Source organism: Pogoniulus pusillus, chromosome 1 (assembly GCF_015220805.1).
Source record: "Pogoniulus pusillus isolate bPogPus1 chromosome 1, bPogPus1.pri, whole genome shotgun sequence".
In the NCBI taxonomy this organism is placed as follows: Eukaryota; Metazoa; Chordata; class Aves; order Piciformes; family Lybiidae; genus Pogoniulus; species Pogoniulus pusillus.
The window spans coordinates 40288475-40301588 of record NC_087264.1 but is presented as its reverse complement, the minus strand read 5'-3'; positions in this window follow the sequence as shown (position 1 = coordinate 40301588).

The following is a 13114-nucleotide window of genomic DNA, read 5'->3' as shown; positions in this document are numbered from 1 at the left end:
AATATGCTCTACTGAAGTACAGAAATAATTACAGTCATGTTTAAAATGTCCACCTGAGTTTTATTTCAGTAATATAACATCTTTCCCAGCTCTCAAGTTAATGAAAAATCAAAGCAGGGCCACTGTTCAGAAAAGTGACAGGTGGCTCCCTTGTTTGTGCAGCCAACTGGTTTGTCAATGCAGCTGAGGCAATCTTGTGGGAAAATTTTAGCTAGAAACATTCCTGCTGTTGTTTAAGAACTGATCAAATCTCTACATGTTCGTGACTTAATGAACAATGGGCTGATGGAAATATGTAGATAGGGACTTTCAATGTTGTTGTGTTGTGGTAAAAAACATAGAGGAAGCAGAGCAAGATGAAAATAGTTTATAATCCTAGCAGGATATTGCATGTAATTATATACAGTGCATTAAATCACTTTGTCAAGGCAAAGAAAAATTTTCAATCTTGAGGATGCATTGCAGGGATTTTTGAGTCTTTCAATTCTTTTCAGCAGAAAACATATTTAATTTATGTACTGATGAAGACAAAATAGTTAGGATAATATTTTATCAACCCAAAGGAGCTGCACTTCAGATCAAGTTTGTAGGTTAGGATTTGTGTTGTGGGTGCCTTGGGCTGGTTATAAAAACTCATGTGTGAAGCTTCCAGTGACTGCTGTTTGAGAATCTGAGTTAGCATCTATTCAGTGGAGCCTTTAGGGAAAAGTGCTTTGCACAGAGGATGTGAGAACACCTGGAAAGAATCTCTGTACTGCACAGGGTGAGATCCTGTTGCGTTCAACAAACACAGGGGAAGGCTTTTGGGGCATCTCCTGCCTTGCAGACTCCTCAGTGGTGCATTGTGGAATCCAGCCTTAGCTGTGTTATTTTAAAAGGTTTACTTTCAGCTGAGTTTCCCCTCATTTCAATTACTGATAGCATGATCAGGAAGATAAGAGAAGGACATTGTGCTTTGATGCTACACTAAATAATATGACTTAAATGTGATTTAATATGAAGCTCAGTGGGCCAGTTCAAAACACCTAACCTGCTCTGTGCTTAAATCATCAGTCTCTAAAGTTCACCATTTTCACATCTCTCTCATTTAATATATGAGCTTTATCTCCAGGAAATAACACTAGAAACCATTCTTCTCCTATTTCCTCCAGCCCTGTGATAGGTTAGGAACTCCCCTCCCTCACTATTGGAATTTGCCAGACCAGATCAGATGGGTTAGAAGTAAGATAAAGCTGTATTTACAGCAAAGCTAAATTTACAAGCATATATACACATAATAAATGTGCACAATACATATACACAATATATTTACAACTATATAAAAAATTAGAAATAATACAGAAACCCAAATTCCCTCCCAGACAAAGAAACTGCCCAGAAGAGGCTCTAAGCCACTCTCTCTCTGTGTCTCTCCCAGACAGACAAACAACCAGCAAAGCTTACTTGTTATCTGTTAATGGAAGGTATTAGAGCAGAGTAAAGGACAAGTGAATAGATCCAATGCTTAGGAGTGAAGAAGGCAGAATAGGTTGGAGTGGATGGTCTTGGAGGTCTCTTCCAACCTGGTTGATTCTATGATTCTATGAACTGAGCAATGGTGCTGACTTTTGCCAACATAGGAGGAACTCATTATGCTGAAGCTTTGAAGCATTGATCCACTTGCCTTTCTATTACACTTCATTGCGCTTCCTTTTGTTAACTTGTCCCCAGTGGTGATGGAAATGTTTCCTGCAATGCAGTTCTTTTCTGAGGTTTGTTCATTGTCACTGCTGAAAAAGGTTGGGTTGCTCAGGAGAGCCCAGGCTGCTGGAATAGCTAGGATAGGCATGGCTACAAAAAAATGTTAAGTGCTAATAAACCTAACTATAGGTCTCTGCTTTGAAACTGCAGCCAGCCAGCACCTCTCAGAAGCAGTTCAGAAACTGGATTGCAAGATGGATATTTCATCAGATGTGCAGAATCACAGAGCTGCTGAGGTTGGAAGAGACCTCTGGAGTTTTCCCATTGATCAAACTAGAGTCAGTGAGAGCAAGTTTGACACTTAATGTAGTTCAATTAATCTGACACTAATTATTCTAGCGTGCAGTTATCATTTGTTGTCTTATTTCCCTCTCAAATGCGGGATAGGAATTTTTTTTTTGTTAGCATTCATGTGGGATGTTCGTCCTGGTTTTGCAACTACTAGTGTCAGAGAAATTGCTAGAAAAGTGAGCCTTTGTAGAAATTAACAAAGAGTATATCACATCTGAATCATCAATTCTGTGTTGCTAGGCTAAAGGTAGCAAGTTCTAGTCCTCATTTGTGAGAGGGGCTCCTACGATCCAGATTCTCCTAGTTAACTGTGCTTTTACACAGAGCTCAAGTCATTGGTAACTTTTGCGTGTATCAAAGCTTTCAGAGTGCTGCAGGTATTTTTTATATAGACACATGCACAAAAGCTGGCCTGCTGAAAAGCATAAGAATTCACATAGTCAAAGACTGGAAGGTTCACAAGGAACATCAGCCGATAGTGCGGGGACTTGCAACCCAGAAAGCCAGTGGCATCCTCGGCTGCATCAAAAGAAGCGCAGCCAGCAGACAGAGAGATGATTCTGCCATCTTGCTCTGGTAAGACTTCACCTGGGGTACTGCAGCCAGCTCTGAGGCCCTCAGCACAGGAAAGACATGGACAGGTTCAGAGGAGGGCCACGAAAATGATCAGGAGGCTGGACCACTTCTGCTATGAGGACAGCCTGAGGGAGCTGAGGTTGTTCAACCTGGAGAAGAGAAGGCTCCAGGGAGACCTAATAGTGACCTTCCAGTACTTGAATGGGGCCTATAAGAAGGCTGGAGAGGCATTGCTTGTAAAAGTCTATAGTGATAGGATAAGGAGCAAAGGTTTTAAATTAGAGAGGAGTAGGTTTAGGTTGAGCATTAGGAGGAAGCACTTAACATTTTGTTATAGCCATATGTGGTGGTTTTTAAAGAGAGCCAACAGAAATGAAGCTCTCAAATGAAATTGGAGAAAAAAATACAGATGTGGGAGAATTTCTCCCACAGTGAGGCATGAGCTGTAAACATGAGACCTTGTGATGGGAGATGTCCTTGAGCTTGCTGGCTCAAGGAAGCTAGGCTGCGGTCAAGTGAACAACCCATGCACACCTGCTGGGGGCTGACCCTGCCAGCCCCCTGGGGTGGAACCACAGGTTGTTTTGCTACAGGGTAACCTATCTGCACCCTGCACGTGGCTTGGGGCCAATCAGTACTGTCCACTTGTACCAGCCCCAGGCTGGCTGGGTACACCTCCTCTGAGCACTATATCAGACACTGCACTACCCTAATAAAATTGTACTGATGCATAGAAGCAGCTGTCTCACAGTATCACAGTATTATTAGGATTGGAAGAGACCTCACAGATCATCAAGTCCAACCCTTTACCACAGAGCTCAAGGCTAGACCATGGCACCAAGTGCCACGTCCAATCTTGCCTTGAACAGCCCCAGGGACAGCAACTCCACCACCTCCCCGGGCAGCCCATTCCAGTGTCCAATGACTCTCTCAGTGAAGAACTTTCTCCTCACCTCGAGCCTAGATCTCCCCTGGCGTAGCTTGAGGCTGTGTCCTCTCATTCTGGTGCTGGCCACCTGAGAGAAGAGAGCAACCTCCCCCTGGCCACAACCACTCCTCAGGTAGTAATACCTGATATTTCAACACTACTGGATTTTGATTACTTGTTCTCCTGCCTTTTTCTTGCAAGACAATTTGTTTTGCAGATACTGCTGTGGCAATATGTGGTACCCTGACACAAGTCCTGACAGACACAAGACAAAGATCCAAGGCTTGTTAGGAACCAACAAAGATCACCTTGACTCCTCAGCAGGCATTAACTGGTGCCTTTGGGCCTAGAAGTTCTAACCTTGCATGTTTCTTGGAGGGTTCAGCCCTCCAACTTGACTGGGTATAAATGGAGACCTGCAATGGAGACAGCTGGTCTCCATGAACCTAGCAGCCTGACAGTTAGACCTGGTGCTCTTAAACTGGGACCTCATGTGAAGAGTCCTCACTCTGCTTTGGTGAGGGTATATATTTTGTGTGCCTGTGGGGAGATCTTCCCTTTACGAGTGAGTGCACATTTTGGTTCATAGCTGAACTGGTTGTTCAGCAGGATATCCCCAAAAGACTTCTGAATCTGTAATTTTATCATGTTGGAAGGAGTGAAAAGTAATTACAATAAGTCTGCAAATTTCAGGTGGATGTTGCTGTCTGTTTTGTGGGTGTCTCCACAACAACAACTGACTCAACTTCCTGCACATTCAACAAAAAACTGCTATATATGTATCTTTCCTTGTCTCAGAGGCATGGGCCAATGTCCAAAAATGACTAGACTGCGTACAATGTGTAAAAATAAACATTGTTTTGAGCTGGGAGAAGGAGAATTGGCGGGTTTGTGTTGTCCTTGGAGAAGAGTTGAGCCCTTTGGATGTTGTGGTTCCTACCTCACCGAATGTAGGCCATATATATTTCCTCTGTTATCCTGTACACTGCATTCTAGTTTTGACTACTGTATATTTCATGTACGTCCTTTCTGTCTACTGTCAGTAACAAAAATGGTTTAAAAAACCAGCTAGCTGTCCAGGTCAGGACAGGATATCACATTCTTGACAAATTTCTCTTCTAACAATCTTTATATTTTAATGTTTATTTTGCTTTTACTATGAGAAGAGAGCAAATTTTATATTTCCTTGCTCTTCAATGTTAAAAGTGTGGTGATGGTCCAAGACACAGAATCCCTGCAGCCCAGATGCACTTTCACACACAGTATCACAGTATTATTAGGATTGGAAGAGACCTCACAGATCATCAAGTCCATCCCTTTACCACACAGCTCAAGGCTAGACCATGGCACCAAGTGCCACGTCCAATCTTGCCTTGAACTGCCTCAGGGACGGCGACTCCACCACCTCCCCGGGCAGCCCATTCCAGTGTCCAATGACTCTCTCAGTGAAGAACTTTCTCCTCACCTCAAGCCTAAATCTCCCCTGGCGCAGCCTAAGGCTGTGTCCTCTTGTTCTGGTGCTGGCCACCTGAGAGAAGAGAGCAACCTCCTCCTGGCCACAACCACCCCTCAGGTAGTTGTAGACAGCAATAAGGTTACCCCTGAGCCTAATTATTCACTTTGAACAATTTCATTGGATGCAAGCAACCCCATTTTTGTTATTTGCAAGTATTTTGTGGACTGATTCATTTGTTTTGCTGAAATGTTTGGTGCCAACTCTTTGCCTAATAGGCTGGATGAACAATTGTCACCCTGTACTCACTGAAACTTTGGTCAGTTCATTTGTTAACTGACCATGAAATGTGGGTAGTTGCATCCCACAGTCTCTTCTTCTCATTTGTTATCAAATATCTATTTAACACAAACCAACAAAATGAATGGGTAACAACAAGTAGAGAGGAACAAATAATGATTTCTTTTCATGCACACCTTTTTGAGTAAACACTTTCTGAACAGCAAATTAGAAGTTGAATAATAAATTGGGAAAAGTTTGACTGAAAGAACTGATCACACTAAGTAACATAATTTACATATTTGGTATCTTGAGAGAGTTGGGGTTATTTAGCCTGAGGAAGAGAAAGCTCCAAGGAGAATTCATAGCAGCTTTTCAATACCTAAAGGGCTTAAAAGAAAGATGAAGTAAGGCTTTTTTACCAGGGCCAATAGTGATAGGATTAACAGTTTTAAACCAAAAGAGGCAAAATTCAAATTAGATAGTGGGAAGAAAATCTTTGTTATGAGTGCAGCAAGGCACTGTAACAGGTGGCCCAGAGAGGCTGTGAACGCAGCATCCTTAGTAGTGTTCAAGCGCAGGTTGGATGGGGCTTTGAGCAACCTCGTCTAGCAGAGGTGTGCCTGCACATGGCAGGGTGGCCGGAATGAGATGATCATTAAAAGTCCTTTCCAATTCAAAACATTCTGTGATTCCATGATTTGCTGGTTTTCACCTATTGCAAGAAGTGGTAATTCAGGCAAATTGATTCAATTTAAACTTCAAAGCTTATTTTTGTTACAGTAATTGATAACATTTAATGCACTCATATGATGGCAATTGATCAAATTGTCTAGTTTTAAGAAGTCAGCCTACTAAATTACTCACACTAAACAGCCATTTTGCAGCTTTTAGCACATTCCAGCTGCAAGACAAGAGATTGCTTAGATCCCTTCTCTTTTTCACAGTCTTTCAAGTAATATTCTGTGCATTAAAACGTCATTAAATAGGTTGCATAAAGTCATGTGAAATTTGGAGTAGGCCATGCAACTGAGAAACTCATTTCCCAAGGAATGCAGTTGTCACTGGACTTGAGAGTCAAGTTTTCCTTTTCCTGTTTTCCTCCAGTGCTACATATCTTATATTACTTTACACTTGGTGGCTTCACTTCAGCAGGCAGTGTAGAGAGTGCTTCAGTTCAGCCTCTTTTATGAAGAGAGGATGAATAGCTTCCTGGGAGGCTGAAGATGTACTTTTGAATCTTCTCAATCTCAAGAAGGAATGGAGCTGCCCTGGTGAAATTCTAGAATCACTTTACTGTTATATAGCAGAATGGGCATTTGGGTTATTGTCTTCTTTTTAAAGAGGAATGCTTTGTACTGAATGCAGTTCTAACACTGATAGAGTGCTGCTGGCAGATTCTGAGCACACCTGAATCTAACCTTTCACCAAACTGAGGTGTGGGGTGTCTAACATGTCAATGTCACTTAGCCTTAAACATCATGCGGCCAGGCAGGCCACACTCAATTCCTCTGTCAGTGCAGTAACCTTTAGGTACCTGATTTAAGTGATTTGCTTAAGAAAACATAGCAGGACACCTGGTTGGCAACATGAGATTTCTGAGAGCCACTCTCCTGGACATAGGTGTCTGAAATATCACTACATAAATCTATTTTTAATCTGGCCTTAGGTTCTTAGCTGTCTTTTAGATACCATTTGGTACTATCTCCATACCAAATCTTGTATTTGCAACAAGCTGTACTCTAAGTTGTTGTTTTCTTCCCTTTGGCTAAAACTAGGCTTGTCAATGAACTAGCAGCTTAGTTCTCAGTTGCAAGCCAACCATACAAGAAGCTGCAAGGGTCATGAGGTGTTTTCTCTCAGGATGCAAAGAAGCAACAAATATTGTTGGCATAGAAGATTGTAGTGAAATGTACTTGGGAAGAGAAAACAGACTGGAAAAAGAAAATTACACACACACACACACAGAGTATCACCAAGGTTGGAAGAGACCTTACAGATCATCAAGTCCAACCCTTTACCACAGAGCTCAAGGCTAGACCATGGCACCAAGTGCCAATTCTCTCAGCCCTTGGGTTTCTTAGAGTGTCCGGAGTAACAAATGCAGACTTGAAGATCAGAAGCTAAGAGCTTAAAAAAACCCAACCAAAACCTCAAACAAAAAAAAAAAAACCCAAACCAATCACAAACCCCAAAACAACAACAACAACAACAAAATCACCTGAAAATACAGACACGTTCATCTGTGCACCCTAAAAAGGAGTATGCAGGCAATCTAATCTTAGAAATGGAAATTGGATTGTACAATTACCTGACCCTTCTGAGGAGCCTTTGCTCTTAGCTCAGACTCAGTATACTGAGTACTTTACTTGGCCTACAGGAAATGTCAGGTAATTCAAGTTAGCTTGGCTTGCAGTTACAAAGGATTTAACTAATTTAAGTACTTGGCATTTGCTAAGGGCACGCGGATGGATAGTCTCTACAGATCAGCTGACACAGGGTAACTTTTTACCTGGCTCATGTTTGTGAGTCAGTTTACTGGTTTTGTCTGGTTCTCATAATATCGATTAATTACTTTTAAAGGGAGTCAAGGCACTTATGTAATATAACATTTTAGACATTAAATGCCTTTCTTTTAATGTTTGTGATGTCCGTTTGCATAAATACCTCCGTAATCTGCTTATACAAACAAGGCATATAGGAACTACATTAGTAACAACAGCTATAAAGTTTCTTGGCTTACACACGGATTAGATCATTGAGCTTGTAATAAAAGGGAAATATTTTCAACACTACAGTTATGTTTTCTGTTTGATGGAAAATTGTGTCTCAGATTTTACATCAGCAGTGTATGCCAAATCTCTTTCTGACAATTATCCCTTTATATCCCAAATCTATCTACTAGAAGTACCATCAAAAGAGACACTGGATTTGGTAGATAATATTTTTAGTAGATAACCTTTTAACACATTTTTAGAGGGTGTCATAACAAGGAACTGCAAAATGGCAGACAGTTATTGTAAGATCTTTGTCTCCCAGATGTTTATATATTTCCTATCACATTAGGACAATGTTAACTGAACACTGGGTGCTACTGCAAAACAAATAACTGCTGCTACAGTTATCAATGCTTAACTAGCACCTTAGCTGTTGGGCAAAGTAATTACTTACATTCACTGGCATGGGGGAGGTCTAATATGAAAAAGTCCCTTAAAGACTCAGTTTTTTAAAAAGTGGGTTTTTGTTTTAATCCCTAAATTTAAAGTAGTGATTTTCGGTGAAGAAAAGGTAAACAAGCATCTTGAATTTAGAATAATTCTGTATCTTCAGAGCAGTGCAGGCAAAATTTGAAAGCAAAATAACTTTGCAAGTAGGATGTCAATCCAGCATATTACCTCGTCGTAATAGAGCCTCCATCAGCACTGAGCAAACTTTTCTGTCTTACAAATTTCCTTTTCTTTGGATGTGGAGCTCATCACCGGTCATACCAAGGAATTCACAGCCATCCCCTCCTCACTGCCTTCCAGCTCTGCAGAGGGCAAGCTCAGTGGCTGCTGCTCAGCTTGCTTGCCTTCTGGCTGCTCCTTCATGTTGCTTCCCAGCAGTGAGCAGGCGGCTGTGCAGGAGCTAGACACAGCAGAAAGCCTAGTGACAGCAGAGTTTGTAAGGCAGTTCGTAAGTGAGGCTGTCCCTAGAAATCCACTTCCCCATGGTCACTGACGAAACTGCTTATTTCTGTAGCTGCCCATGCTGAGGACTGATGGACTGTGTTCAGTAGGATCCAAAGGAGCCTTGAGGCATCTTTCCATGAGCTTCCTAGTGATGTAAAGCAGAAACCCAAAATACTGGCTCAGTTTTTCTCTAGAATGCTCTGCATCCAGACTCTGATTCATGACACTGTATTTAGAATCTCCTAGAGGGGTGGCAGAAGGTTGTGGGAGGAAGAGGGGGCAGTAGCTGCATCAGCTACTGCAAGTTAATCTACCTGTAATAAGCAGGCAGTGCTACTGTATGCAGCAGTATCAGACAAAGCGCTGCTAACACTTCCAACCGAGCCAAAATCCAGATCCCATATGCTCTGCTTTTTATGGGAAGCTGGCAATTGCTAGGTATAAGGTAACAAAAGTCACATAATCTTCAGGCAAACTTCATAGCAGGCTTTGTGCTGAAAGGGACCTTTAGAAGTCATCTAGTCCAACCCAACCTTCAGTGAGCAGGAACATCTTCAACTAGATCAGGTTGCTCAGAGCCCTGTCCAGAACTGATATCTCTGATCCAATATCAAACCTCTTTTAGCATCAACCTGTGCAATGACTAATTTGTATTTCTGCCAGTTATACAGCAGTGTGACTCAAGCAGTGCTGAAATGTCCTTCTCCTTTTGAACTTGAAAGCAGCCTCTGGCTTCTTCACCTGAGCTGTTGCTTATCCACTCACAAATCACATTTTCTTTGAAAACAATTATCAGCAGGGTTCCTCTGTTCAAATCCTACAAGAAGCTTTAAGGTAGAACTATAGGCTCAGATATATGTGCTTTTGCACTGTCATGTATAAAGGGCAATGGCTTAGAGCTGTGAATGTGAGGCCATTTTTGTGGTCAGTTCTGGGCCCCTCACTACAGGAAGGATATTAAGGTGCTGGAGTGAGTAGGGCAATGAACCTTGTGAAATCTGGAGCACATGACCTACAAGATGCATCTAAGGGAGCTGGAGTTGTTCAGTTTAAAGAGGTGGAGGCTGAGGGCAGACTTCATTGCTCTTTACAATACCTGAAGGGAGGTTGGGGTGAGGAGAGGGCAGCCTCTTCTTGATGACAAGTGGCAGAACTAGAGGGAATGGTTCCAAGTTGTGCCAGGAGGTGTTTATTGGATTTTAGGAAACATTTATTCACTGAAAGGGTTCTCAAACATTGGAATGGTCTGCCCAGGGTGGTGGTGGAGTGACCATCCCTGGGGGCATTCAAGAAGCATATGGACCTGATGCTTAGCTACATGGTTTAGTCTTGACCCTTCAGTACTGGGTCAAGGGTTAGACTGGATGATCTTAGAAGTCTCTTGCAGCCAGATATATATTGTGATTCTGTAATTTAAAGCAATGTGAATTGCATCTTTATTCATTAAGGAAAATCTAGACTGACTTGTTTCTCTACTGTCTAGCTGAAGTTCCTGGTCTAATATTATCCAGTGATATATTTTTAATGTTGGCATCTGCCTGTACCAAGAAAGAACTTAGCAAGCACATAAAAAAAGACATCAGGTTCTGCCAAAATTACTTCTGCAAGCTGTACCATATGGCCAAAGATAAAATTTAAAATTGGCAATACCAGTTGTTTCATTGCTAGCTTGGATACACTGGGGGAAATGAAATATTTACTGGGAAAGATTCATAATTTGATTCCATGTCTTCTGGCTTTATTGCAATGAATGTCAGTGCTACCTCTGATGATCATTCAGCTACTCAGTAGCTCTCTGGCAGATGTAATCATGTTCTCTTGCAGTAAAATGTTAACAATCAGACTTTTCCCTATCTATCACAGCCCTGAAACAATTAACACTATCAGAAGGAAAAGTAACTTGTCAGGTAACTGAACCAGCCTCACAGCTGAGCATTCTGAGTGTCTTCAGTTAAAATGACTTTACAAGGATTTCTGGATCTTTTCCAAGATAAATAAAGGTTTTATATTTCAACATCTACTTTACTAAACAAATTTACTTGAAAGTTTGATTCAAGTCTGTTTCAAATACCAGAGAAATTGCTTATTAGTTTATGCCTTTTAATCCCAATATTAAATGTTAATTCATTAAATAAATCAAATGAACAATGACTGCTGCTATTTTATATACAATGAGGAAAAATATACCTTACTTATACATATATAATACACCATATTCTTCTCATGTATATACACACACAAATATATATATATGTATATAAATACATAAAATGTCACTAAACACAGCTGTTTAAACACATCTTAGCTACTTGCTTGCCATGAGGAAGAGGGCCAGTCTCTTCCTCATGGCAAGCAACAGGACTAGAGGAAATGGTTACAAGCTGCATGTGGGGAGGTTTAGGCTGGATGTTAGGAAGTATTTCTTCACAGAAAGGGTTATCAAATATTGGAATGGTCTGCCCAGGGCAGTGGTGGAGGAGTTCAAGCAGTGTGCAGTCCTGATGCTTAGGGATATGGTTTAGTGCTGGGAAAGGTTGGACTTAATGATCTTTGAGGTCTCTTCCAATCAGATATAGTCTGTGATACTTAAGACTTCCAATATGGCTAAGGTACTCTGGAAAATCGTGTGTGAATTTCAGCTGCAAAACTACCCTGATAACCTATTTTAAATCCCTGTGGATCAGACTCTCAGTTTTTGTAAATAGGCTTGCATAGCCTTGTGAAGAAGTGAAGGACAAATGATTCCCCACCTGTACAGATGCCACACAAAATATTGTTAAGGTGTTTTTAAAAGAACAAAAACAAGAACTTTTTTTCTTCTTAGTTTGAGCATGTTATGCAAGACTTAAGGTTTTATATGTGGAATAATCAACAAACTGTGACCAGGCACCACTGCCAACCTTTACCATCTTCTAATAGCAAAATCATCCAGTTCAAGCCCTCCACATAATCTCTCTCTTATCTCTATTTTTAACTTGATCAGATTCAAATGTAATAAAAACATACTCTTAAAAGATTTTTATGCTGTCACTCTAGAGAAGTAGTTTTAAAAGCTATTTACTGATTTAAAAAAAACAACTCATAAATAATTGGATCTGGTCCAAAGAAGGATTGATTAAATACACTTATTCAAATTGTAGGCTTTGCCTTTCCACTTCTCTCTCTCTTTTTAAAAAAATTATTTATTTTATTTCTAAGGCAATCAATATGATAATCACCAACTGCTGTAATTCTCTGTGAATTAAGATTGAGATGAAAAATATCCATAACTAGTTCATGCCTACTGAGGAGCTTTCAGTGGAACACCATTTGCTGTTGATTAAAAAGAAATAGCAAGTAGCTATTTGGAGAGATAATCTGCTTTTCAGTCAGTGTCAGAGAGGGCCATGGTACCAACTTTATCCACGTGACCTTTCCAAAGCTTGGGATAACAGCATTTCCAAGTGTTTCCCTTGAGCTGCATGGAAGAGATTAGAGCTGGAAAGGGTAATGGTTTGAGCTACTTTTTAGATACATTGCCAGTATATCTGTGTCAGTACAGCTCTGCGTGGAAGCTAATAAGCAGGAGATGTCAACAGCTGAATTTCTCTGAGATGGCAGCGTGTGGGACAAAAATAGCTTGGGAAATGCTTATGTAGACAGCAGAGTTCATTCTGTCCATTGATGGCTCTGTGTAGACAGGACAACAACTGGCAATTATCAGAGGCAACTATATAATTACTTGCATTTGACCTGGTGTGAGGGCAAGGGAAACAAACTGTTTGTGTGCTTACATCACACACAAACACACACACAGGTGCACCAACAAAGGCTGAACTTTGTTCTACTAAAGCCTGAAATGTTTAGTGACCATGTACAGGATCTGTAAACTTCTCTCAAAAAACCCTGCTACTTTTGGCTGTACTGCAGTTTTTTGTTGGTTTTGTTTTTAATCAAGTCACCATCCTTTGCTCTGCCTTTATTTGACTTCCAGGAAACTTGAGTGAAATCTTTACCAAAGTACCTTTTATTTTTTTCTGGGAGCTAATCTGGGAAATTTTGATTTCTTTGTTAACCCTAGTTTGTGATGATCCAGCACCTAACAGTGTTTGGTTTTTTTTTCTGAGAGAAATCCCAAATCCTACATATTTCCAGTTGTTTCAACCTCATCCGCATTATTTAGCTTCAGGGACGCTG